Here is a 25,370-nt window from a genome sequence, read left to right as displayed (position 1 = left end):
TTAACGATCGCGCATGCAGCACTATATGCTTGTTTACCCCCATCTGTGGGTTGTGCTGATCCGTCTGTATATATTATACACCGTAATGTTCCAGAGGCAGGATTTCAGTCGGCAGAGGACATTCATATTCATATTGGAGAAATTCTTGTGTTTTTAAATTAGGATCAAGTTCGTATACTACGTCTGTTGCAGCAAGAGAATTAACCCATTGTATCCATCTCGGATGTAATGCTTTAGCATTTGTTATGCTTGCTTTTGTTACTGCTTCTAAGGCAGGTACCGGTGTAACGATTATTATTTGTTTACCTTGTGCTAGGGCTCTTTCTTTTGCTACGGCAGTTTGAACCGCAGTCAGATTTTTTTCAGTGGAACTGAATTTCATTTCAGCTTGTGTGTAGAAATGAGATTTGTAAGCTATTGGTACAGTTTCTCCCTCATTAGAGGTCAGGTACGTGACTCCGCATCTTCCTGGGATGACTCGGATTACAAGATTGCATATGTTTTCGCGAGTTTGTAATTTTGTTTTAGCTAACATGTCTGTTTGCAATGATCTCAAAATCCTTGTGTGTTTCTGAGTCCAAATGATTGGTTTGAAATCTGGTTTTATCAATTCATAGAAAGGTTTAACCCTCTCTGCATAATTTAGAATGTGTGTTCTTCCGAAATTTAGGAAACCTAGTATTGATTGTAAATTCTTCAGCGTTTTTGGTGCTTGGAGTACAGCACATTTCTCTAAGAAATTGTCAGCTAGGCTCTTGCCTTCACTTGATAATTCATATCCTAAAAACAGGACAGTTAGATGGGCAATTCGTGACTTTTTATGGTTGAATTTGTAACCCTCTGATGCGAACCCAAGTATTATAGTGTTCACTCTTTTTAAGTGAGTCTCCAGGTCATCATCTGTGAGATAGATATCATCGACATAGGGTAATGCCTCATCATCATATATTTGTAGTAACTCTGTTACACTTGCTGAGAATAATCCTGGGCTATTCTTGAATCCCTGTGGGAGTCGACAGAAGTGTTTTTGTGACCCCATTATTGAGAAAGCGGTCAAATACCTGCTTTCAGGTGCAATGTTTTGACAGAAGAATCCATTAAAGATATCTAATGTTGTTTTATATTTTTGGCGCACAATGTTATTCATTAGTGCGGCACTATGTTAGTTTTGTACTGCAAATGTTTTACAACAGGAGTTAAGGTGTCTGTAGTCCAAAACTAGATGATATGAATCGTCTGGCTTGGAGACAGGAAACAAAGGATTGTTCATTTGTGAGGTGCATGTTTCAATCACCCCTTGATGTTCAAGTTGATCTAAGATCTCCCTGACTTGCTTTTTAGCTTCTTCTTTAACTGGGTACTGCCTTTGTGCAGTGGGCTGATTTTTTAACTGGATTTTGTGGTGAGGCGAATCCTCATCCCATCCTGCATGATTTTTGTATAAAGCAGGAGCTTGAGCCCTGCCCATTTTCTTGCCAATGTGTATTTTTTATGAATCGGAATATGATTTGAGAAGGCAGGCATAATCATTTCTTCGCCATGAGGGCACTCCCTGACAAACTCTGGTGGCCAGTCTTTTTCAGCTAACAGGATGTCATTGCCTTTAGATAGATTCTCCCAAAAGAGACCTTCTATTTTCCTAGTTTTATCTCCCTCTATATGTAATGTTATTTCATATAGTTTATGGGGCACGCTAACTCGCGTGTCTGCAGTTTCCACCTGAATGTATTAATTCGTGTCCACTGTCTCCAGAAGATTCATCAGGATCTTGCGAGCTATGGTCAATTCTGCTGCGCTGTCTAGCATTGTCTGGGCTCACTCTCAATTTTTCAGTTGTGTCCTCAGTATCCTCGGCATGTTTAATTTTAATACTAGCTACCTTCTTTCTTGGATATTGTAGTTTTTTACTTTGATGAGCAGGTTCCTTGTCTTTGGACTTGAAGTGCTCTTTTCTGTGTTCTGACCGTCCTCTTCTTTCCGATTTCTGTGAGGAAGTCTGAAAAGATCGAGAGGGACGTGTATCAACATCTTGATATCTATCAGGTTTTTTCAAATTATCCCTATTTCTAACGTTGTATCTTTTCTCAGAGGGCTCCCTTTGGGGAGACTTGTTTCCTCGGTCTGGAGAATTTTCTCTCTGTTGAGGAGACCTTCCTCTGGACTGGAATCATTTTTCCCTGGGAGTGGATTGTTTATTACCCTCCCAACCCTTTTTTTGGAGTATTTAAATTATTTTTAATAAATGTTTTTTCAGGATTTTCAGTTAGTTGCGGTTTTACCGGTTTCCCACCCAAACTATCTCTTCCTAGTTCTTCATAGGATTTTTCTATGATTATGGCAAGTTCAAATGGTTGGTCTGCTATATCTGTTTCCTTCAATTTCTGGCGGATCCCCACAGATGCTGCTTCTCCTTTTATGTTGGGTAATAATATAGCCGAGACCTGCTTGAAGTCTTTCAGTAGTTTCATACCCAGAGTTAAAGCAGGTTCTGGACCGTATTGATTTTGAATCTGTCTTAGTGCATCTGGTATAACCGCCATGGATGGAACACCATGTGTTTTTGTGTAGATGGAAGCAAAGACCATGCCCCAAGTGTCACAGTCTTCCACATGTGGTTCGATCCCCATTGGAAGACAGATAGTCAGAATTCTGTGTTTCTCAGTAGGAGTAGTATCTGGAAATTCTGCCTCTATTTGAGTAATTTTTTGTGCTAACCAGAATGGAATTTGTTCCCGTTTTGTAGGTACTTTACCAAGACATGATTGTATGTTCTGTGGTGTAATTTTGTTTGTGTTCCCCTGATTAGGGGTCAGCTGTGGAATATTAATTGAGGGTTGGACTGTTGAAGTCTGCATGACATATTGGACCAATTGTCTATGTATTTTAATTAATAGTTTTAGCTGAGCTAAAAGTTCTCGGTCTGACATTTTATCAATGTCTGTATGTGGTGTGTAGCTGGCTAGAACCGGCCACGTTGCTCCTGGTCTACCTAGTGGACCGTGCCTGGTGATGTGATTTTGAAGTTATAGGGCGCCATTAAACCAGAGCAGGTGCTCTTGGTAATTTAGAGGGATTTCAACGTCTTCGAAAGGAGTGTATATATCCGGAGGTTCCTTTATTTTGTAATAGTGGAATTCTTTTGTTACAGCGTTTGCTGCTGGAAAGCGTAGCCATGAATAGAATACCTCTGTCTGCCGATATTCATGGGCCTCTACCACGAATATGACTGTACCACCACGTGATGTCAGTCCATTTTCTATAAGTTTAAGAGTTATAGTTCTCCTTACGTTGACCGGAATGAGTATAGCACTCGGGTCATTTTCTTGGATGGTGTGTCATCCTCTATGAGTTGAGTTGCTATTCTAGCTCTTTCCTTTTCTTCGTCACTTTCTGAAATTTTTATTGACTGAAAGTTTTTTGTTGCAGAGCGAGTTTCAAGGAAACAAAGATTAGGTGCACAATATTTTGGAACACTGTATCCTTCAACGTTGACTAAACCAAAAACTAATACATAGGAATCTCTTCCTACTAAGTTCCAGCGGATATTAACCTTTCACCCACTCTAGACGTCTTTTGGAGTTTTTACGGGAAAAGGGTTCTGTGTGAAAAAGCACGACTGAGTTACCTGGGCCTACCAGAGTACTTGCTGCAGCGGCTCCAAGTGGTGCAGAACGCTGCCGCGAGAGCTATCTTTGGATTAAATAGACGGGCCAGTGCATCGGGCCTGTTGAAAACCTTGCACTGGCTTCCTATCCGGAAACGGATCGCCTTCAAGGCTCTGACTCTGGCCTATAAAGCTCTCCACGCGGTGGGAGCAAAATACCTTCAAAAGAGGCTGGTTTTCTATCAACCGACCAGGTCTTTGAGGTCGGAATCTCTGTTTTTGGCGGTTGTCCCGCGTGTGAAGAGAGCTCGCCTGGGAGGCCGCTCTTTTGGATTGCTGGCGCCACAGTTGTGGAACTCTCTGCCGCTTGCTCTGCGGGGAGCTACCAGCCTCCTTGCTTTTAGAAAAGGCATTAAAACCTGGTTGTTTACCCAGTAGCCTGTTTTCTCTGTATGTTCTTGTTTTGCATTCTGTCCTTTCTTTTATCGGTGTTATGTTATTGTGTTGCAGCCTTCCTTCTCCAATAAAGCGCCGGGACACTCTTTTTGAGTAGCCGTGCGCTATACAAAAGAATAAATAACATAACATAACATAACATAACTCTAGTATCTTGCGTTAGATTATCGCCTTACCAAACGTTGGGCGCCATGTAGTGTAGTTCCTATATTCCCAATAGGCTCTGCGCATTGGAATAATATAAACAGCAGTGTAAACGTAGGACTGAGGTCGACTAGGTCTCTACTGACTATATTAGACTTAATTAGTTTTGCCAGCTAGCTCAGAGGTCACTAGAAACTTTCTCGAATGTTCAGGAAAGAGTTAACTCTCCGGATTTAGACAAGAAGGGATTAGCTTCTGACAACTATACAAACATGACAACTTTGCTCCTTCAGAAAAGAGTGTATCTCTAGAGTCGTATGAAAACAATAGGCAGCTATTTCACTCAGTCAACCGTGCATACTTAGATTCACCAGAGTGCAGAGAAATAGAGAGACGGGCGTTTTCAATAAAAGGTGGTATTTATTGAGCAGTCTTCTTTCTCATGCAAGAGAAATGAATTGCCACAATTGCAATACTTATCATGAAGTAAAGTGCGTACAGTAAAAGTAGTATTATGAAATAATACTGTAAAATCATTGATAAGGTTTCTAAGCCATATGGTACTTTAAAATGGATAAAATATATACATACATAAAAACATTGACTAACGTACTCAACTGGTGCTGTTAACTACGCCTACCCCGGTGTACCTGACCTAAGCCTAATGCTTGTGAAGGAGTAAGTAAGTAGCAGTTTAAGTTAAGGTGGTTAAAATTGTTTTTGCCAAGAATCTGAATCAAGAATTCTCTTAAGGGTTTAGTCAGCTCCGTAAATTGGTAATAGAATGTGGGAGGTCTGGTATCTCTTTCTCCAGGACTCGATCTCCCAGCAACCCGCAAGGGTGGCTGGAAACACCGGCGCTGGATTTTCTCAGCTGGAGAAAAAGACAGCGTCTCTCTCAGTGCGTCAAACGGAGGGGCGGCTTCCGTGGGCTCTCGCATCAGCTGGGCTCTCGGGCAAGTAGATAGCCGCTCTGCTCCAAACCACCGTGTTTTTGCTTAAGGTAACTGTTGGTATATTTATACCTGAAAGGTGCTGAGTTTGACGTAATGTTGGACATAAGACGTCACTAAGAACTAACAGTTCTTTCTGGACTCCAGGAGTTCTTGTTCAAATCAAAACAAAAGCAGGGGGATTTCCCGGGCTGCTGGAAGCTTGGTTTGTTTAAAGAACGTGTTGTGCTTTCTAGGAGTCGATGGGAGTAGCCGTGCTGTACTTTGGACTGCATGGGCTATTACTGAATATGGATATGATTCTTATAAGGATATTATTAATTATAATCACATAAGGGCATGAATCGGGAATATCGAATTAGGGTCCTAGATAGAAATACAACAATTATATAAACAATATTTAAAAATATATTAAATAATAATTACTTCCCACACTACTTCCCAATAAATCCACAACCCGCTCCTAAATTAATGACACAATTTATATATTTACCAATTAATTATTATTAATTGATTAAGAACAAATTATTTAACACAATTAACAATATAAAATATTAAATACACAAATATTAATCAATAACATTTTTAATTAATTAATTTTGATTAAATTATTTCCCACCCTACTCCCTAATAAACCCACAACCTGCTCCTGAAAAATGTAAACAATTAACATATTTACAAATGAATAATTTATATCTAATTGTTAACTAATTCATAACAAATTATTTAACACAATTAACAAAATAAAATAGTAAATACATAAATATTAACTAATACAATTATTAATTAATTAATTACAATTAAATTACTTCCTGTCCTACTCCAATATAAATCGGCAACTTGCTCCTAAAAAATGACACAATTAACATATTTACCAATGAATAATTAATAACGAATTAATAACAAATTAATAACGAATTAATTAACACAATTAACAATATAAATTATTATATAAAAATATTAATTATTTAAAATTATTTGTTTATTTATTATAATTAAATTACTTCCCACCCTATTCTCCTATAAACCCACAACCCGGTACAGAACTAAAATGCAATATTTAATAAATCAGGAAACGCCGGCAGAAGTCAGCCTGTGTACACAGCCTGACTTCTGCCGGTGTTTCCTGATTTTTTCCAGACAGCTTGATAGACCCAAAGGCTGCCCGACGTCCTCCTTTTCGAGTTACAAATCTCCTCCTGATTGAAGCTCTTCATTAGCATTCTCTAGGTCCCAAGCTCTGCAAGGACTGCAAACTTACCTGGATCATTGATTCCCGGGTACCATCACACTGCCATTTGAACCAATGTAACCTGGTCCTGATGATGGCCTAAGACTTTTTGCAGGCCGAAACACTGTCGACTCCCACAGTGAAACTCTTGGTGCCCATACCCACGGATACCCTATATATCTAATTCAATTGCTCTTGTAATTCATTGTTATGGTATCCTGAACATGTAAATCGTTGTTTTATCTCACTTGTTGTTGTGCCTATCTCCCTCACTGTTTATACCACGTCATGTGTCACTTGCGCCACCATTACACTTCACGAGCACTTATGCACAGTATTTTGTTGGTTACATGCCATTTAATGTAACCCAGTGCTACTGACTCATGTGCTTGAACATATGAAGATAATATGTCCAATGTGTCTACTATATGAAATACAGTCTGCAATTATAAAAAATTGTTTCCCTGGTTTGTTTTCCATGTAACGTTTAAATCGTGTTTGAATAATTGTGTCGACACACATATATGCATAATTGCCCCTTGTAAACGACACCCTTGAGACATTGTTGTTTGATACAGATTATTACCCTGGTCTCTTTAGGGTTGATGGGCTACCTCTTGAAGTCTGTTATCACTAATGTAAGTGGGCACCTTGCACCAGTCCAGACAACCCTTATAGTGATCTAAGAGGTCTTAGACAACCTTATGAAGCTATCCAAGTGGTAGCTGTGGAGAGCAGCCTTCAGGCATAGTCTTGAAGGAGTGGAAAGCAGCTAGTTTTACTAGAAAACAATTAGATTAAATGAAGAAAAAAAACACACCAAGGGGCAGATTTATGATACCCTTGTGCCTCTTTGTGCCGCAATTGCGTCACTTTATTTGATGCAACGGCGGTGCAAACAATGCGCCCTGTTTACAACGTGACACATCTAGGAGATGCGTCACGTTGTGAAGCCCTGCGCCATAAGGAGATGTTCCTGCGCAGAGGGGGGTGGGGGGCGTTCCTGCGCAGGAACGCCTCCTGAAAGTGACTGAGTGAAATCTCTGAGATTTCACTCAGTCACTTTCAGGCCAATGCTGCGTCAAAACCCTGCGCCTGCTTGAAGCAGGCATAGGTCTTGACGCAGCATTGTGAAGATGGGGCACCCCCGAGCCTTGCTGGAGCTGCGTCGCGCTTGCGACGCAACTCCAGCAATGCGCCACCTTTCCGGCACAGATGTGTGACGCCTCTGTGCCGTTTTTGCACCATGGTGTGCCGCATTGTTAATGCGGCGCACCATGGGTGGCTAGCTGTGGCGCACTGTGGCGCACATTAACTGGCGCATCCCTGGGGATGCGCCAAATAACATAAATCTGCCCCAAAGTACTTATAAAAAGATGTATTTATTATATAATACTCTCTAGTATGTTCCAATATCTCCAACACAAAGATAAAGACAATGCACACAATACTTTAGCAAAGTAATACAGTAAATAGCACGAAATACCCGGTGGGCTCAGGGGGGGCAAACCATACACTAATAAACTGGTATAAGAACTACGACTCGAGTGACGACGATGTTGAGGTGACGTAGAATTGCTGGGGACCCACAGAACCACCCGAGGTAAGTAGATAGGGACCCCAGGGAGAGTGTGTGCACTGTATAAACACCACTGTGTTCTCCATACAGGTCTATGTGCAAGTCCCAGTTGGATTTTTAAGGGTTAGGGACCTTTCCCAGCAGACCCTGAAGAAACCCAGTGGAAGACAAAAGGTTGGAGAGCTATCCCACCTGTGGATACCGTGGAACCCAAGTTACCTATCCCAGGGAAGCCTGATGCATAGGTGTGAAGTGGCATCAGAAACCACTGTCAAACCCAATGGAGGACTTCAAGAAAGTGCTTCTGCTGGAAGAGGAGAAAGTGTCCATAAGAAACCAAACGTGGATTCCTGAAAAGGAGTACTTGATAGTAGAGGGGAAGTGTATATGTCACTCAGGGGTGACCAGGAGATGCCACTGGGCTACTTGCCTAATTTTCGATCACTTAAACAAGCTTATAAAAGACTGGAGTGAAAATGGAGGAAAGACTACAATGAATTGAGTAAGCAGAAATACAGAGAGTCTATAAAACTCTACCAAACTGAAATAAAAAATCACAAGCATTCTATTATGAGGAAAAACAAATTAATTTAGGAGCTAACACACCTCTGGAAATCTTCCGCCTTGCGAAGAACCTCCTAGAGCTCCCTTCTGCAGGTACCCTACACGATGTCCCCTCAGCTCGTTGTAATGAGCTCGCTGAATTTTTCTGTGGAAAAATTAATGATATATAGAATGCTTTTCCTGGCTACCCATGTCCCAATGATCTTCTTGTAATGGATAAGCCCCCTACTCCCACTGAGCATTTACTGGAGGAAACTTCCAATTATGATCTGAATCCTTTATTGGAAATGTTTTCCCAAATAAAATCTGGCTCCCCTCTTACGCAATCTGGCTCACTTCTTACGCAAAGCCAAAGAAATAGTACTCCCAATCATACTAGTGGTGATAAATCTATCTATCTCGTCCGGACAAGTTCCAGCTTCCTGGAAGGACGCCATGGTGAAGGCTCTACTCAAAAAGCCATGCCTAAATCCAGGTGCCCTGTGTAACTATCGTCCCATCTCCCTGCTTCCAGGGATCCTCAAGATCTTAGAGAAGTATGTTAGTACAATCCTCTCAAAAGTTTTTGAAACCCAAAATCTTTTGACTATTGCCAGACCGGTTTTTGCCCTCACCATGGAACAGAAACTGCTCTTCTTGCCATAGTCGAAGAATCTAAGACAATTCTTGATCAAGGAGGAGCAGTAGCCATCATCCTCCTTGATTTAAGTTCTGCATTCAACACAGTCAATTTGATATTATTTCAAAAGACTTAGTAGTGCCGGAGTCTCAGGTGGCGCTATTACATGGCTAAGGCCCTACTTAGATGGCAGAACATTCTAGGTATTGGCAGGAGATATCACATCAAGGAGCTTATCGCTCAGCTGTGGAGTGCCCCAGGGCTCGTCCTTGAGGCCCACATTTTTTAATGTGTACACGAGACCGCTTGCAGATAAAAAAAATTGCCATACAGGAATAAATTGGTCACATATGCTGACGATACACAGCTGGTGGCTTCTCTTAACCACCTTCAGAACTCTCCATCTGACCTGGAATCCTGTTTAAAGAAAGTGGCGTTATCAAGGGAACACTCCTATCTTAGGCTCAATGGGAAAAAAAACGGAATTAATGCTCTTGGCCCATTCGCCTAATATGGATCTCAAACATGTATGGTCAATTTGTATTGACCCTGCCCCGACTCCCAATACCAAAATTAAAAGCTTAGGTGTTTGGCTGGGCAAGTCCTTTAAATTTGACCACCAAGCAGTGCAGATGGCAGGAGCCTGCTATGGCAACCTTAGACTGCTTCAGAAAGTTCTACCTCTCCTTCCCAAGAGGGCAAGGAGAATTATGGTCCAGGCCTTAGTCCTCTCTCGTTTGGACTACGAGAACTCCCTTTATCTGGGAGCGCCTAAATCAACGATAAGGAAACTTCCAGTCGGTCAGAACTGTGCTGCTCAGTTGCTACTCAGTATTCCTAAAACTCACTAGGCTAAGCTGGCTTTGAAGATCTTACACTGCCTGCCAATTTTCTGAAAGAATACAATTTAAATCTCTGTGTGTAGCTCACAAGACCTTATGGGGGAAGGGCCCTTTAATTACTTGCTCTCTCATTACTTTCGACCACCCCGGGAAATGCCTTTGCTTGGCTAATCTAAATTTAGCTTAGCAAGAAAAAGAAGGGAGTGAAATAATAGGGTGTTATGCAATGAATCTGGGATTTGACAGTGTAAGTAAGTAATTTTATTGTTTTAGGTTAATTAAAACCATTACAAAAGTACATTGATAGCTCATACCTTCGGATAAAAAGATTTTTAGAAAAATATATTATTTTTAAAACAAGAGAATTTTGATAAAAACAATTTGGTGCAGGTGTGAGGTCCCAGTGTGGTGTCTTGGCCAATATTCAACTAGTCCGGTCTGGTGCCATCTTCCAGATTTTTTAGTTTCAGATTTGACAGTGGTTGGTATGTGGTCCCAAATTATAGATGCAGCTATTCATGTGGCTGACACATTTGGAGCAATTGCAGTACGTATACTTTAGAGCAGGGGTACTCATAGTACGGCCCGCGGGCTGGTGGCAGCCCGGCAAGCCTACCGTGGCGGCCCGCGGACCTTGCTGCATTGTACATGTGTTTTTGTTTTGTTTTTTTGAGTGTCAGCAAACACCGCCGGTTGCCGAGAAACTCATCTCTAAGGGGGTCCGGCGATTCCAGGGTGATTCCAGCAATAGTCACAGTGCAGCTGCAGGGGCCTAAGAAGAGGTGAAATAGAACAAGGCCTCATTAACATGTAAATTGTCTTTTTAAAGACCTGTGAAGTACTCGGGTGCCGCTGTGTGTGCCTGAAAGCTGTCTCAGCCCAGGCTGTCACACGCTCGGGGCGAGGTGACAGAAGACAGCAGGGAGGGAGACAGAAGGATAAGGGAATCGCCGGACCCCATAGAGCAGAGTTTCTCGTCAACACACTAGATACGATTGCAAATAAAATTAGTCAATTTGCCAAGGCCAGGCATATAGACGTTGTCAATGTTCAACTTATGTTGAAACCTGTAAATTATGCAACATGTTTGATTATGTGGCAAATAGAGAAAATCCATAGGTAGGCCGAGTACACAACATGCAATGTATAGCACAGAGTATATATTCAGTGAACAATATGCAGCACAATCGCGTTGCACACAGCACAGACTGAGAGCAAGGGACAGCTAACACATACTGTGCCGCCAGATGTTCAGATGACAACACACGAAGACCATGACACACAGAGGCACATTCAGAATCCAAGTCCAGAGAATGAAACACATGCCACAGTGTGGGATTCATAACAAGCCTGCCTCACAGTAATGACACAGCACCATGAACAGTGTTTGCGGCACGAGATATACAACCTATGCTTCAGAGGTCCGAGCACACAATGAATGCTCAGATCAGGGGACACATCGAATGGTACACTGCACAGGAGGCAGTGTACACCCTGCAGACCCCAGGATACGAAGTGCATACTGAAGGAGGGAGACAGAGGGAGGGAGACAGAGGGAGGGAGAGACAGAGGGAGGGAGACAGAGACAGACAGAGGGAGGGAGACCGAGACAGACAGTTGGGAGGGAGACAGAGAGAGGGAGATAGAGAGAGGGAGGGAGACGGAGAGAGAGGGAGACAGAGAGGGAGGAAGACAGAGAGAAGGAGGGAGACAGAGGGAGGGAGAGAGAGAGACAGACCGTGGGAGGGAGACAGGGGGAGGGAGGGAGACAAAGGGAGGGAGGGAGACAGAGGGAGGGAGAGAGACAGACAGAGAGAGGGAGGGAGACAGAGAGAGGGAGACAGAGGGAGGGAGACAGAGGGAAAGATACAGAGGGAGGGAGACAGAGGGATACAGAGACAGACAGAGGGAGGGAGACAGAGGGAGACAGAGAAAGACAGAGGAAGGGAGACGGAGACAGACAGTTGGGAGGGAGACAGAGAGAGGGAGATAGAGAAAGGGAGGGAGACGGAGAGAGAGGGAGACAGAGAGGGAGGAAGACAGAGAGAGGGGGGGAGACAGAGGGAGGGAGAGAGAGAGACAGATGGAGGGAGGGAGACAGGGGGAGGGAGGGAGACATAGGGAGGGAGGGAGACAGAGGGAGGGAGAGAGACAGACAGAGAGAGGGAGGGAGACAGAGAGATGGAGACAGAGGGAGGGAGACAGAGGGAGAGAGACAGAGGGAGGGAGACAGAGGGAGGGAGAGACAGAGGGAGGGAGAGACAGAGGGAGGGAGACAGAGACAGACAGAGGGAGGGAGACGGAGAAAGACATTTGGGAGGGAGACAGAGAGAGGGAGATAGAGCGAGGGAGGGAGACGGAGAGAGAGGGAGACAGACAGTTGGGAGGGAGACAGAGAGAGGGAGATAGAGAGAGGGAGGGAGACAGAGGGATGGAGACAGAGGGAGGGAGACAGAGGGGGGAGACAGTGAGAGGGAGATAGACAGAGGGAGGGAGGGAGATAGACAGAGGAGGGAGATAAGAGAGAGGGAGGGAGACAGAGGTTGACAGACAGACAGACAGAGGGCAGACAGACAAAATATGCCAGGTCTGGTGGCTCAGTGGACAGAGGCGTCCGCTGCAGGTACCTGTGTTCAACCTCATGGTCACAGGTTTTTTTTTGCTCTAGCCCGGCCCCCCTCCCCCACTGACCCCTCCCCCACCGGTGCGTCCTTCAGCCACAAACCACACTGTAAATTTGGCCCCCAAGATAAAGTTTGTGAGTACCCATGCTTTAGAGATTCAGAGACCAAGATGAACTTGCATTTGTCCAGTTTGATCATGCAATGGAATATTTAACTGCTATGAAGCTGTCCGATGGAAGAGCGGTTTTGTGTACGAAGTCTTTATTGCCTTCTCCTGTGAGTTGGCAAAGGTTTCTGTAACAGTGCTGTGAGCTTTAAAAAGCCCACCACAGAGCAGCAAGTACCTGTTCTCCTCCCCAGGAATGCACTTGATGTTCCAGCCTTCAGGCACTACAGTGATCACAGTTGTTGCAGGTTGGAACTTGTAGTATTTCTTAGATATGGGGCAGATCTGCAGTAAGTTGTACAATTTGGAGACAGCAGCAGTGGCAGAATCGTTGTAGAACTGTAATGGTGAGAGGAGCAACCTGGTACCTAAGCAGCAAAGAAGGCACACAAACGGCGAGCAGTGGGCAAGATATGCAGCTGCAGGTAGGAAAGGCAAACTTTACTGAACAAATAAAAAATGTTTCAAGATGTAAATAATAGTAGCTAACAAGAGGGTCCAAAGGCAGAATGAGAGGTAGAAGCAATGTGCCCCTTCAAGCATGATTCTGAGGGCAAACAGGGACCTAAACAGAATGCTGCATTATAGATCGGGAAACAACTTGGATATTTCTCTGGAACATAGTCTGATTGTCTCTGTGGATCCTTCTACTGGGAATAGGACCCGGATCCCCCAGCATAGCCCCGCCTCCCCTGGCATACAGTACCCCACAGTTAAATCAACCAAGGAGATTTGTGTGGGTTAAAAAACGGCCATGTTTAATATCAACATTTCATAAACATGACAAGGCAAATCAACTGCATATTTCAAAATTACATCACACTTTTAATATTGACATTCATGATTTGCAAGACTATTATCTCCCCAGCACCAAGGGGCCTCCAGGGTTGCATCCCTCAAAATGAGGTTACCACGCAGGCGCAGCGCGCCTGCGCCCTTGAGCGGTGGGCCCCCACCTCTGATCCTTGTCTGCCATTACCGGGGCCCACCCCCGACCACCAGGCTGCCCAGGGACCCAGGAGGCTCGTAATCTGTCGCCCTAGCCTCCCCAGCCGGTGGTCACTTTTCCCCGGGAGAGCTTACCGTCTCTCCCCTCAGTGCTGGCCTCAGGAGTACGCAAGGCGGACTCCCCTCCATTCTGTAAGTCAATGTCACTGTTCGCAGGTCTCTTTACCGCCACAAGGGTGGCCAAGGCCTTCGGGTCTGACAGCCTCCCCACCTGCGCTCCGTATGAAATGGCTCAACGTCCTTTGATCCATGTATCCGTGCCCCAGTCAGATAAATGCACTCCATCGTGGTGATACATTGCGTCCTCAGAGATCGTGCTGTGTGGGACTTGACTTAAGTGGCCCTTCACTGAGCACCCCTTTGCGCATGATATCACGGCCGACCAGGCGATTCTGGCAAATGGGAACAATCCCCCTAACCAAGCAGATTCTGACTGCAACTGCGCCCTGAATGAAAGATCAAAATCCTCTAATCTAGGTATGTGAACCTCTGATGACTGCACTCATCCTTGTGATACATAACCTTACGGAGACCCTTAGATGTGGAATGTGGTACCAGCGGCCCTTCACTGAGCACAACCTGGCCCATTTACCTCTTCGCCACCTCACCTTGTCCGGTAGCTGCTCTCCATCCCTGTGATACCTCACCTCACTGGAGACCAGTGATACAAGCGGCCCTTCACTGAGCGCTACTTGGCAAATTCTCCCTTGCGCCGACCAACCTCGACGACATTCCGGACTCTTGCCCGCACTCCGGGGCCGCCCGCCATGGGCACTTTACCCTAAAAAGGCTAAAGGTCTCCGCCCCTTGCTGCACCGGATGTGCGTCACTCCCCCCCTGAGGCGGAAGCACTTGACGGCCGGACGCCAGTTGGGCGAGCCGTCCGTCCCCTACCTATACCTACGTGGCTGGGCGGCGGGACCCGGGGGCCCGGGTCCTAAGTGCGCGCTCCTTTACAATTCGCGCTTGGCAGTAGGCATCCCAGTGGGCTGAGGGTAGACTTATCAAATTCTCTGTGTGCACTCACCTAGTGGCAAGGGTATAAGCAGAAAAGTTATACAGCCGGTTGCCACAGCATGACTGACAAAAGGACTGTGAGTGTGGATGGCATACGATGCAGTGTGAACTCTTTGTTCTCCTGATTTCTCGCAGTTTGAGGACACGGGTACATGAAGAAATCTGCTGGCTCAAGAAATCCATCTGTCTTTGGGCAGCTGCACATCTAGAGCAGGCTAGACAACCATTGCAGACAGAGCAGCAGCACATTTTCCATGGTAATCAACCCCAGTGTGTCATTAAGAGACGAAAGAGAACCCTTGACACTTGGGTCCTCTTATAACTCCTCTCCACTAGGATGATTGTCATCAGAACCAGGGAAAACCAGACTTTACAATCCAGTGCAAGGCTGAGTTCCTGCATTTTTTCTAATATTATGACAGTGAGGTCAGCAGAACCCACAGGGCAAGAGATCAAATACAGCGTGTCCTTTTTTGTGTCCATGCACAGCTCTGGTGAGGCAAAGCTGGCTCTCCTTGATGCCAGCGTCTTTGCAAAAAATGTAGACCAGCCATTGCGCTCTCCTCTTGATGGGTGCGCTCTGATCATTGCAGAGCAGGGCCTGACTGGTACTGTATTGCATGCACACCTCTCCAGTAGAGTGGGACTAACGTTGAGTCTCTCAGAACCCTGCTTTGGTCAGAGGGAGAGTAGTGCAGTGTCCTTGGTCAGGTCATCAGCCCCAGCTCCATCAGATTTTCCAATTCCAGGGGCATTATGTAACTATGTTTTAGGCCCCTGAGTCCTCTTTTAAAGTGCTTTACACATGGAATGGTGACTGGGGTCTGCTGGTGTCTGTGGGTTTTGGATGATATTTTCCGTTTATCAACAGAGCTACAATGCTTTTTTTTCTTCTGAGCATATGTAGTGCTTACAACTTGGCTCAAGTGAAACCATTAGCAATTGGTCAACTACAATTTCCAATGTGAATAAACTTACTTCTAGGAGTGTGTCTGAATGAACACAATTTGACCTAATCTCGTGCATTTAAGATTTTTATTATTTTGGGAAGAAAATGATGAGCAAAGTCATAGAAAAAAGGTTTTATGCAAGGAGTGAGACTAATAATTGTTATTTTTGGATTTGTCTGTTTATTTAACTCTGATTCTCCCCATGTTACACCTTCTAAAATCTACTTTTTCGTTTCTAATTAACCTGAATAAGGAAGGTATCTGCAACACATGCACTTGAAAAGAGCCTTGAACTTTTCCCAGTTTCCAAACTTCGAAGAGAGGCGGAAGTTATTCATTGATCATAGTAATATTTTTTACTGCGCAACACTTGAGAAAGAGAAAGTTGCTGTTCGAATGGTCGCCCTGCTGCACACCTCAAAAGCACCTCACTGGCTGGCAATAAAATCAGAGCAGATTTCCAAGCCCCATGCAACACATTTACGCAGCCGTTGCGTCACTTCTGTGACGCAGCCGCGGCTTAAACCATGCACCACGTTGCAAGACATTGACAACGTGACACATCTAGGGAGATGCGTCACGTTGTAAAGCCCTGCGCCACATTAAACCTGACTCAGGTTTAATGTATGCAGGGTGGGCGTTCCGTCGGAAAAAGCCTCATAAAAGTGATGCAGTGAAATCTACAAGATTTCAATGAGTCATTTTTCAGAGGCCACTGCGACAAAACCTTAGGCCTTCTTGAAGCAGGCATATGGAGTGGCACAGCACACTAGGTATAGGCGGTCCATGAACATTGCTGGAGTTGCGTCTGCTTGCGACACGACTCCAGCAACGGGCCGCCCTTACGCCATCTGGTGCGACACGCATAATTCTACCCTTGTGCCACCACGGTGCGCCGCATTGTAAATGCAACACATCCGTGGTGGCACAAGGGTAGAATTGCATGTCGCATCGGTACTGGCGCATCCCTGCTAATATGCAGGGATGCTGCAGTCCATGTAAATCTGCCCCTAAATATGTAACCTTAAGATTAGAGAATCAGCGACAATTCATCTTTCCAAAGATTTACACTGTTTAAAGACAGAACTTGACTACAGCTATCAGCCAGATCTCTCCACTTACTTGAAAAGCAGTTGGTGCAAATCTCTCCATAGGTGAGTCCTTGTACAACGAGGCTTTTACGTCCCTCGATGGGAGATGAACACATAACTCCTTGACCTCTGAGTCAATTACTTGGTTATTGAAAACCACATTTCTTATAAATATTAAAAGGGAATCCTCCTTTGACAGTCTTCCCTCCGTTCTAGTCGTCAAGTAGGATGCACTGAAGTTTGGTTTAAATAAGCCTCATAAATTTCCACTACACACACAAACCAAAAGGTAAAGCTATGCGTAATTGTTTTAAAAGTACATCTTTTGTAATCCCAAGTGTGATGAGTTCAGTGCCATTCCGTGTTGACTGGTACACAGAGGTGATGCATTTCAAAGCAGTGCGCTGTAGCACAAGTGACAACCTACCATTACAAAACGTGGCCAAGCTAAGCTTCGCCTGGAGCATGCTGGCTACAGAATCCCAACATTCACAGGATTACTGACTGCACAGAGGATTACAGATTGTACAGGATCACTGACTGACAGGATCACTTGCTTCACAAGAGCACTACATTATACAGGATAACTGGCTATATAGGTTTGCCTACAGGCTCGCCAAGTGTACAGGATTGCAGTTTACAGAAAAGATCACAAATTTCTTAGGATCACAAGATGTAGTGGATCGCCAGCTTCACGTGATCGCCGACTACACTGGATTCCTGATTTCTTAGCTAGGGGTGTGCAGAATTTTCTTTCTGCTCGCATAATTAACGAAATGTCGAGAATTTGGAATTAAGCAAAAAACGAATATCATTGCGAATACCACAAGTGTGAAATGTAAGACACTTTGCTTGCTACCAGAAAAGGCAGCTGAGCACCAGGCTATTCCCTTGTAATAGAGACTGGAAACAATCACACAAACTACTGCAGTGCAACTCTGGCAACCCTTCATAGCCCACAAATTATGCCAATGAAAGATTACTGAATCCAAATTAATTGGAGCAGACATTTATTCATTGGTAACTATGTACTGTAAAGATAAATAGTTATTTGTATTTGTTCCGTAAAGCGCACCGATACCCATTATTCAGGAATAGCTGCGCTGTATAAAATACAAAATAAAATGCAGTAAATATGTGATGCATGGCTAAGGCTACATCATGGCGTACTTCACAGACTAGGGAAAGACGATGCTACATATTGGGTGAACCAGGGCGCAACGCCCGTTACTGTCCTCTGTTTCACAGGTGCGTGTTAGCTCTGTGAGACAAAAGACTTGCTTCGAGACATTTGTATTCACCTCACAATCTGATGCTCGAGTTCTAAATGTAAATGCTTTGATGTGAAAAGCGACAAGTGGGACTGGAAAACCGTCGCTCTGGAATGTTAATTTTCTCCAAAGTCTTTTCAAGGAACACAGACAGGTGCCAGGGCGCGCCCTCCGCCCTGTGTTTCACAAGTCCGCGTTAGTTCATCTCAACAAAAGAAGAGCCTAGAAACGCCCAATGCGCCACATATTGGTGGCCCCATTCAGAATTGAACGATACCTACCACTTTAGAACAAGACACGGTAAAATAAAAATGCCCTGCCTACGGAGTAAATGCTCCCTTCAGTCCAGAGTTTGTCAACGAGTTTAAACTCTATTGCACATACAAGAACAAAACCCAGTTATTTTTGCATAACAAATAACTGATCGTTACCTGCAAAAGCAGCTGTAAAAGCAATGATTTTCTGAACTACTGGCACCACAGGCCATAGAAACAGTAACCAATGATTTAATTATTTGGGAAAAAGACTGTGTGGTGTTTATAGGCCTGGATTCACACTGGCTGTAAGGACTCCTAATGCTGTCCCCTCTATGGATTCTAAAATCCTTTCTCTTCAGCCAAGGCAATGCTGAGAGCAGCTGTGCGAGAGAAGTATTCCTGTACGAAAGCACTCCTCTGGTCCTGACCCATAGAGACTTGAACACACATTATATATCGTTTTTTTATAAAATGCTAAATAATAAACTTTATAATAAATGTGCAGTATTATTGTGCAAGGCTTAATGAAAAACAGCACGTTTAAAATGTGGAAAATGTAGAAAGCAATCACATTTATACATACTAGGCCTCAAATGGCTAAAGTAACACTGACTGAAAGCTGACGACTAGAATTGCTTAAACATGCATAAAATATGTTTTTCTTGATCTTTCCATGAACGTTTTTCATAACCAATAAAAGTTGCATACAAGGTTTTCATATATTTCCGCAAAATGTTTCTACTGACAGAAAGATCACTGTTAACACAGGATTCGTTTTTGTAGTGTAATGAAGAATTCATATATGTAGATGCAGTATTTTTAAAGAATTTGAATGATGGATGTGCAGAAAATATTTTCCTTTCGTTAATATATATGTGTCGATTTCTATTTAGGTCATTGTTAGGTAATGTACAAACTTGTTTTATTAGAAGGTTAGAAGTGTAGTTTAATACGTGGTGTGAGAAGTTGGTCTGAAATAAACTGTCTACTAGTTATATTGGGCACCTTGCACCAGTCCACACAGCCCCTTAGAGGTCATAGGTTAAAGACAACCTTTATTGAAAGCTATCCTAGTGGTAGCTGTGGAGAGCAGCCTTCAGGATAAGTCTTGAAGGAATGTAAAGCAGTTTGTTTTACCAGTCTATAATCTCGTGAATGACCAAATGAAAGGAGAACCACACCAGGTATATATTAAATATATGTATTTATTCTAAACACACTCTACTAGTCTTTTTATGAGGCTAGAGGTCAAAACACACAAGTTACACTTAATAACACACAGTAAATTTGCACAATATACGTTGAGCCCTAGGGGCGTACCAAACAATATATCAATAAAGTGGTATTAGAACCATGACTTGACAAGACACAAGGCCTAAAGCCTGTAGAAGTGCTGGGGCCATCAGGAACCACCCAAGGTAGTGACACAGGGGACCCACTGGGGAAGCGTGTAGTGTGTGAACACAGCCGCGAATAGCCGTTAACTTCAATGGGGAAAGTCGCGGTTGGAAATTTAAAGTTTAAGGTCACTTTTTATATTAAATCCATTTTTATATCATGCACAGATACTCCGAAGAGTGTACCGGCGTGCCATCAGGAAGAGGAACCACTAACCGAGGCACTATCCAAAGAGGAGAGTTTTTAACTTTTTTTTAAAAATCACTGAGTCTTGAATACTGCGTAAGGTCAGGGGGAGAGCATTCCAAGCCAAAGCAGCATTGCGCACAAAGGAACTCCCACCTAGCCCATGGCATTTGAAACTAGGGGTCTGCATCAGGAGCTGAAAGGATGACCGCAACTTTCTCATAGGATTGTAAAAAACAAACCTCTTCTGGAGGTCGGAAGGATCCCAGCCATATAAGTCCCTCTAGGCAATAACCAGGGTTTTGAATTGCATTCGCAAATCCACTGGTAGCTAATGCAGAGAATGCAAATGGGCAATCAGACTAAATCTGTGAGATATACCCAGCAGGAGTCTAGCAGCCGAGTTCTGTATGACCTGCAATTTGTTAAGAAGGTAGCAAGAAAAGCCCACATAGAGTGCATTGGCATAATCCAACCGAGACAAAATCAATGCACGGACAACCGTTTCTTTGGTAGGTCTAGGAAGAAGAGGCAATAACTTCCTCAAGGCTTTTAGTGTACCAAAGCAGGTCCCTGTCAGCTTTTTGACCTGGGTAGAGAAGGTCAGATTGTCATTAAACCAGACAACCAGATTTTTTGCCGCAATGCCCATGGCATTAGGCATGGGGAAACTTGGAGGAGGACTCTCAGCAAACCCCTTTAGACTTAAGGGGTCTAGGGCCAGCACCCACGGGAGCACAGGAGTACTCGAGTTACCTCACCCAAGGAAGCCGGGTGCATAGGTGTCTTTTGGAGTCAGGAATCGCTTTTTGATGTCAATGGCGATCTACTGCAAAGTGCCACTGCCGTCGAAGGAGAATGTGTCCGGATGGATCCAAGCCTGGATCGAAGATGAGAAGAACCTGAAAGCAAAGGAGACAGAGTCTGGGTCACTAGCCAGTGACCAGGGGGCACAATAGTCGAATGCCCTCCGATGTTGGGTGTTTCAGGTGAAAGAGGTGAAGCTTGACTCTTCAGTCACGAGGACCAGGAGGCGTTAACGACAACCAAGATCTGGAATTGAGTTGTCCCACAAAGGATGTCGAGTGCTGCGGTGTCGGTGCCCAGATTGGACCCAACAAACCTTGGCAGCAGCAACCCACGCAGAAAGGAGAAAGATGCTTCGGTGCAGACCAGCAAGGTCCGAGGGACTCACCACGTCTTTAGCAACCAGGGAAGCCCAAGGAAAATCAGAGTTGCCTTCGTAGGGATCCACCAGTCGACGGACCAGGGATAGCGAAGAGGCTTCGAGGGGTAGCACACAGAACTGGCTCACAGAACACTTGTGGAGTGTAGGCCAGCAATCTTCAGTGCAAAAGGTGCTCGGGGCTTGGGCTACAAGTAACCCAATGCACAGCCTCAAAGAAAGTTCAGAATCTGATGCACTTGCAAATGTGCACAGTGCCCAGGAGTTCTGGTTCCACGTCACTCACAAGGGCTGCGGGTCTCAGCTTTGCTGGGGACTCGGGTCGGCCTCTGAGAAGTCTGTAAATTCTCTTCCTGGGCTGCAGGTACTTCGGAGTCCGTCGGATAGCTTCGGAGATGATTACCACCAAATGCTTTGTTGGTGCCTGCCAAGCAGGGGAGCCCCTTGACTCCAAGGGAGATTCTTCAGTCCTCTAATCTTGAGTAGAGCGTTGAAGTTCCAGTATTCAGTTGCGGAGTTTCGTCCAGGGATATCTAAAGTCCTGTTGCCAGGGGTTCCTAACTTATACCTAAGAAAGGGGTTGGACTAACTCTAGGGCCCCACTTATGGGAGGGGTTGGAAAGAGGGGTGGCTACACCCATTTCCTTTGTCCAGTTTTACACCAGAGCAGGGGCTGGTAGCCCCTGCAACTGGTTTGAACTGGGCTATGCGCAGGGACACCAAATGTGCCCCCAGTGCAGACTTCAAAGCACTCTCAGAGTGCACCCATCCAGCCCCAATCCACTAAGGCCTGTGATAGGAAACCCATTGTCCAGGCCTCCTCTGCCCGAGTTTTGGTCAGCAGCAGGAGGCCAGACTCATGTCTGTGGCTGCAGCATCCATTTTGTGATGGCATGGCTCTTTTAAACTGGTACCGTGTTTACCGGTGTGTACATATCTCTCCCTCTATAAAGATGGAATTCTACCCCCTGCAGCCACAACTGGCAGGGGGTAGTATTCCAACATGTTTGACACCAAACACAATATGTTTCCGTGCAGCCATCCCAAAATTAGCATTTACCACAAGGTTATAATGCACGTAAGAGTATATGGTCTGGCTGCATAACAGAACAGACCCAGAAAATAGGTTCCGAAGGCTGCAGAGGGGTCTCCTGCTCATGCATAGGCACCCTCTCACACAAAACCAAATAACCTATACCTTAGTAAGTGGTGCAGGCACCACCTTACCCAGGCGGCAGTAACAGTCCTGTGGTGTCATTTTGGAAGGCTTCCCAAGGGTGGCTTTATACATGCTGCAGCCCCTGGTAGGCCTCTGGCATACCTATGCCCTTAGTACCAAGTGTAGGCGTTATACTATCTATAACCACCCAGTGCTAGCAGGTTCTCTACCCTGTACGGTAATTGGGTAGGGATTGATACTACCTCCTGACATTACCATGCTGGATACTAGTTAGACACCTTTATATTGTCCATATGCTGTAACCCAGTGACAAGTTCAGTTCCTCAAAAAAGCCTACTTAATGCTTAACAGTATTTACAGCCACTGCTGAGAGTCCAGAAATGTAGTTATAATCTAGACACAATTACCATCAATTATGATTATATCCAACACACTACTTTGCATTAAATATGTAAAGCTAAAATCATATATAGAAAGGATGATTACATCACCCCTCAATCCTGCTGTATTTACCTCTCTAAATGGCGGAGGGAAGGATTGAACCCCTGTCCTCTCAAGTAAATAACTACAATTCCCATCCTTCTGACGTGGTTTTGTAGTTCTGTATGTGGTTGGGAGACTAGCTCCCCATAGAACTAACGAGATCACATAATATCGGTAAGAACACTCTTGCCGGTTCGTGCCTTGAAGTCATGGAACTCCCACTAAGTAAAATAAAGCCTGATTGACACACAGGCATGCGATGCAAATTCTTCCGTTCATTTAAAATCATTCTAATGATTGGACTCTAGTTACGAAACACGGCGAACTACAACTCCCATTGCCGCGCCTATGTTTTGTAGTTCTTATGCGGTCTCGCGAGAACAAGCCCCAAACCAAACAGCGAGACTACGCGAGGCCGCGATGAACTTCTTATGCTGGCTGCCGTCTCATTCAGCGATAAATGTTATAACGACACTTTGTCCCAAAGAAGAATATTTAATAATAATTACCAACTAATGCAAACCCATAGCAGAGATTTAAGGGCTGGTGATTCGTCTAACAAGCACATTTATTGGCCAACGCTCTTGCACGTGATGCTACCCTATCGGTTGGATAGGTGAAAACAATGTGAACCATAACCAATAAAAGCCGCTTTTGCTCTTCGACCGTTGCCTCCCCCAACCTCAGATATTGTCCGAGGCAACGACGGAGTTATAAGTGAAAGCTATATCTGCAGTTATCACTATCGTGTTATTTAACACTCTTTTAACTTGTGGTGGAGAGATCCTTAAGTGAGAGAGCTTGGTTTCCTCTTTGATACTACCTAGTCAGAGAGCCAGTGGGTGAGCTTAGTTGCAGACTGTCTGAGAGAATGAGCTTTAGAGCTCAGACAGTTATAAGGGACTCACTATAGATAGAAAGGAATAGTTCTTTTTCTTTTCCTCTTAATGTGAGTGTTCTCCCCTTTTTTTCTTACCTCTTTAGAGCATGGCCTCCCTTACCCTGAGCTTGGTCCAGGCGAGGTGAGGTAATATCCCCTGTCAGTATGGGTGAGTAAGGAACTTTGGCGGTCCTTTTCAGAATTACTGATCTATATTGATTAATATCCAATGTACTTATACCACTGTGCTTCCCCCTTTTTTTAGGTGATTGATACATCAGCTGACATGGAGGAATAGGAATACATATCCTTTATGTTGTCACTTTATTTGCTTCCTTTATGATTTTGATTGTGGTTCGCACTAGCAGTAGCAAAAGATTTTCTAAGAACAGAGGCCCTGAAGAAAGCCTAGGGAGTTATCCCTCTGATTGGCAGAAACATGTCGGCCCCTAAACAGACCCCCCCAGGATATAGCGGCATGGATTAGCAAATTTAGCGGCACAAAAATGGAAATTTAGCTGCACAAATATGGAAATTTAGCGGCAATTTTGCAGCATTTTATGTGGCCATTTTTCCTACAACAAACACAGATATCTTAGTTTTTTTAGTTATTTAACAACATGAAGCTATGTATATTTGGTTTCTTTACAATGTAGACACTTTGGGGCAGATTTACAACCCCCTTGCGCTGCTTTTACGCCGCCGTTGCGTCACTTTTGTGACGCAGCGGCGGCGCAAAAGATGCACCGTGGTGCGGGGTATTTACTACGTGACGCATCTCCCAGATGCGTCACGTTGCAAAGCCCTGCGCCAGAAGAGGCGTACCATTGCAGGCCAGTTTGTGTCTTGAAATAGCCTTAGAGCTTGGTGCCACTGTACCTGCTGCACTAATGATGGCTATACCTATCGCCCCTTTTATTAGTAAGCACGTTAAATAGTACAGTGTATTTTGAACACGACCTCATATCCCACCGGATGCCTGTTCGACAGACCTAACCACTGGAGAAAGAGCAGTTAAAACCGCCAAGTGGTCACTTGTTAAACAGTAGCGAACTGCATGTTGGTACTTGTAGTTTTGTTGCAAAATGTCAGCATGCAAATTGTCTCCGATTTAAAAGCGGGGACTGGTTGAAGTTGACACCCATGACATGGGGCCACTTGACGCCCGTGTTAAATTTCTCGCCTCTAGGATTTTTCCCATGGCTCACTCCCAGGGGGAAATGGTCTGCAATAGGTGAGCTCAACCCTCTGACTTCATCCCTTGTCAAGCGCGCCTCTGCAGATACCCCGTCCCGTGTGCGCCTCAGCTCTCTCGGCTGAGTGGTTCTGTCTGTTTATCTTGAGGGACAGACATCTCTGCACGGCGCTCCGTCTCCAAGCCAGCGAATAGGGTGACCAACTGGCATTGGTGCAAATTCAGGACGGTGAGTGTAAAAATTCAGGACAAAGGGTCAAAATTCAGGACACAAATTCAGGACAGGAGCTCAAAATTCAGGACAAAACTTCAGGACAATAGGTACGTTTTACAGACACATCAGAGGTCGCGCAATAGTATATAAGTAAGCCCAGCCATTTCCATACATATTCAACCGTTTGCAAACCTATCCGTCATGTATCCTTCCATCTATCATTTCACTCATCCATCCCTTCATCCATCCCCTCATCCAAACCCTTCCCTCAT

At 44.5% G+C, this 25,370-nt stretch overlaps 1 pseudogene; it reads right to left on the bottom strand.

Annotated features, from left to right (window-relative positions):
• The window catches only part of LOC147718886 (uncharacterized), a 90,612-nt pseudogene that overhangs the window by 28,068 nt on the left and 37,174 nt on the right, over positions 1-25,370 (bottom strand).

Source organism: Lissotriton vulgaris, chromosome 4_1 (genome assembly GCF_964263255.1).
Source record: "Lissotriton vulgaris chromosome 4_1, aLisVul1.2, whole genome shotgun sequence".
Lineage (NCBI taxonomy): Eukaryota > Metazoa > Chordata > Amphibia > Caudata > Salamandridae > Lissotriton > Lissotriton vulgaris.
The sequence above is the reverse complement of the archived record's forward strand: the minus strand, read 5'-3'. Positions and strand labels throughout refer to the sequence as shown.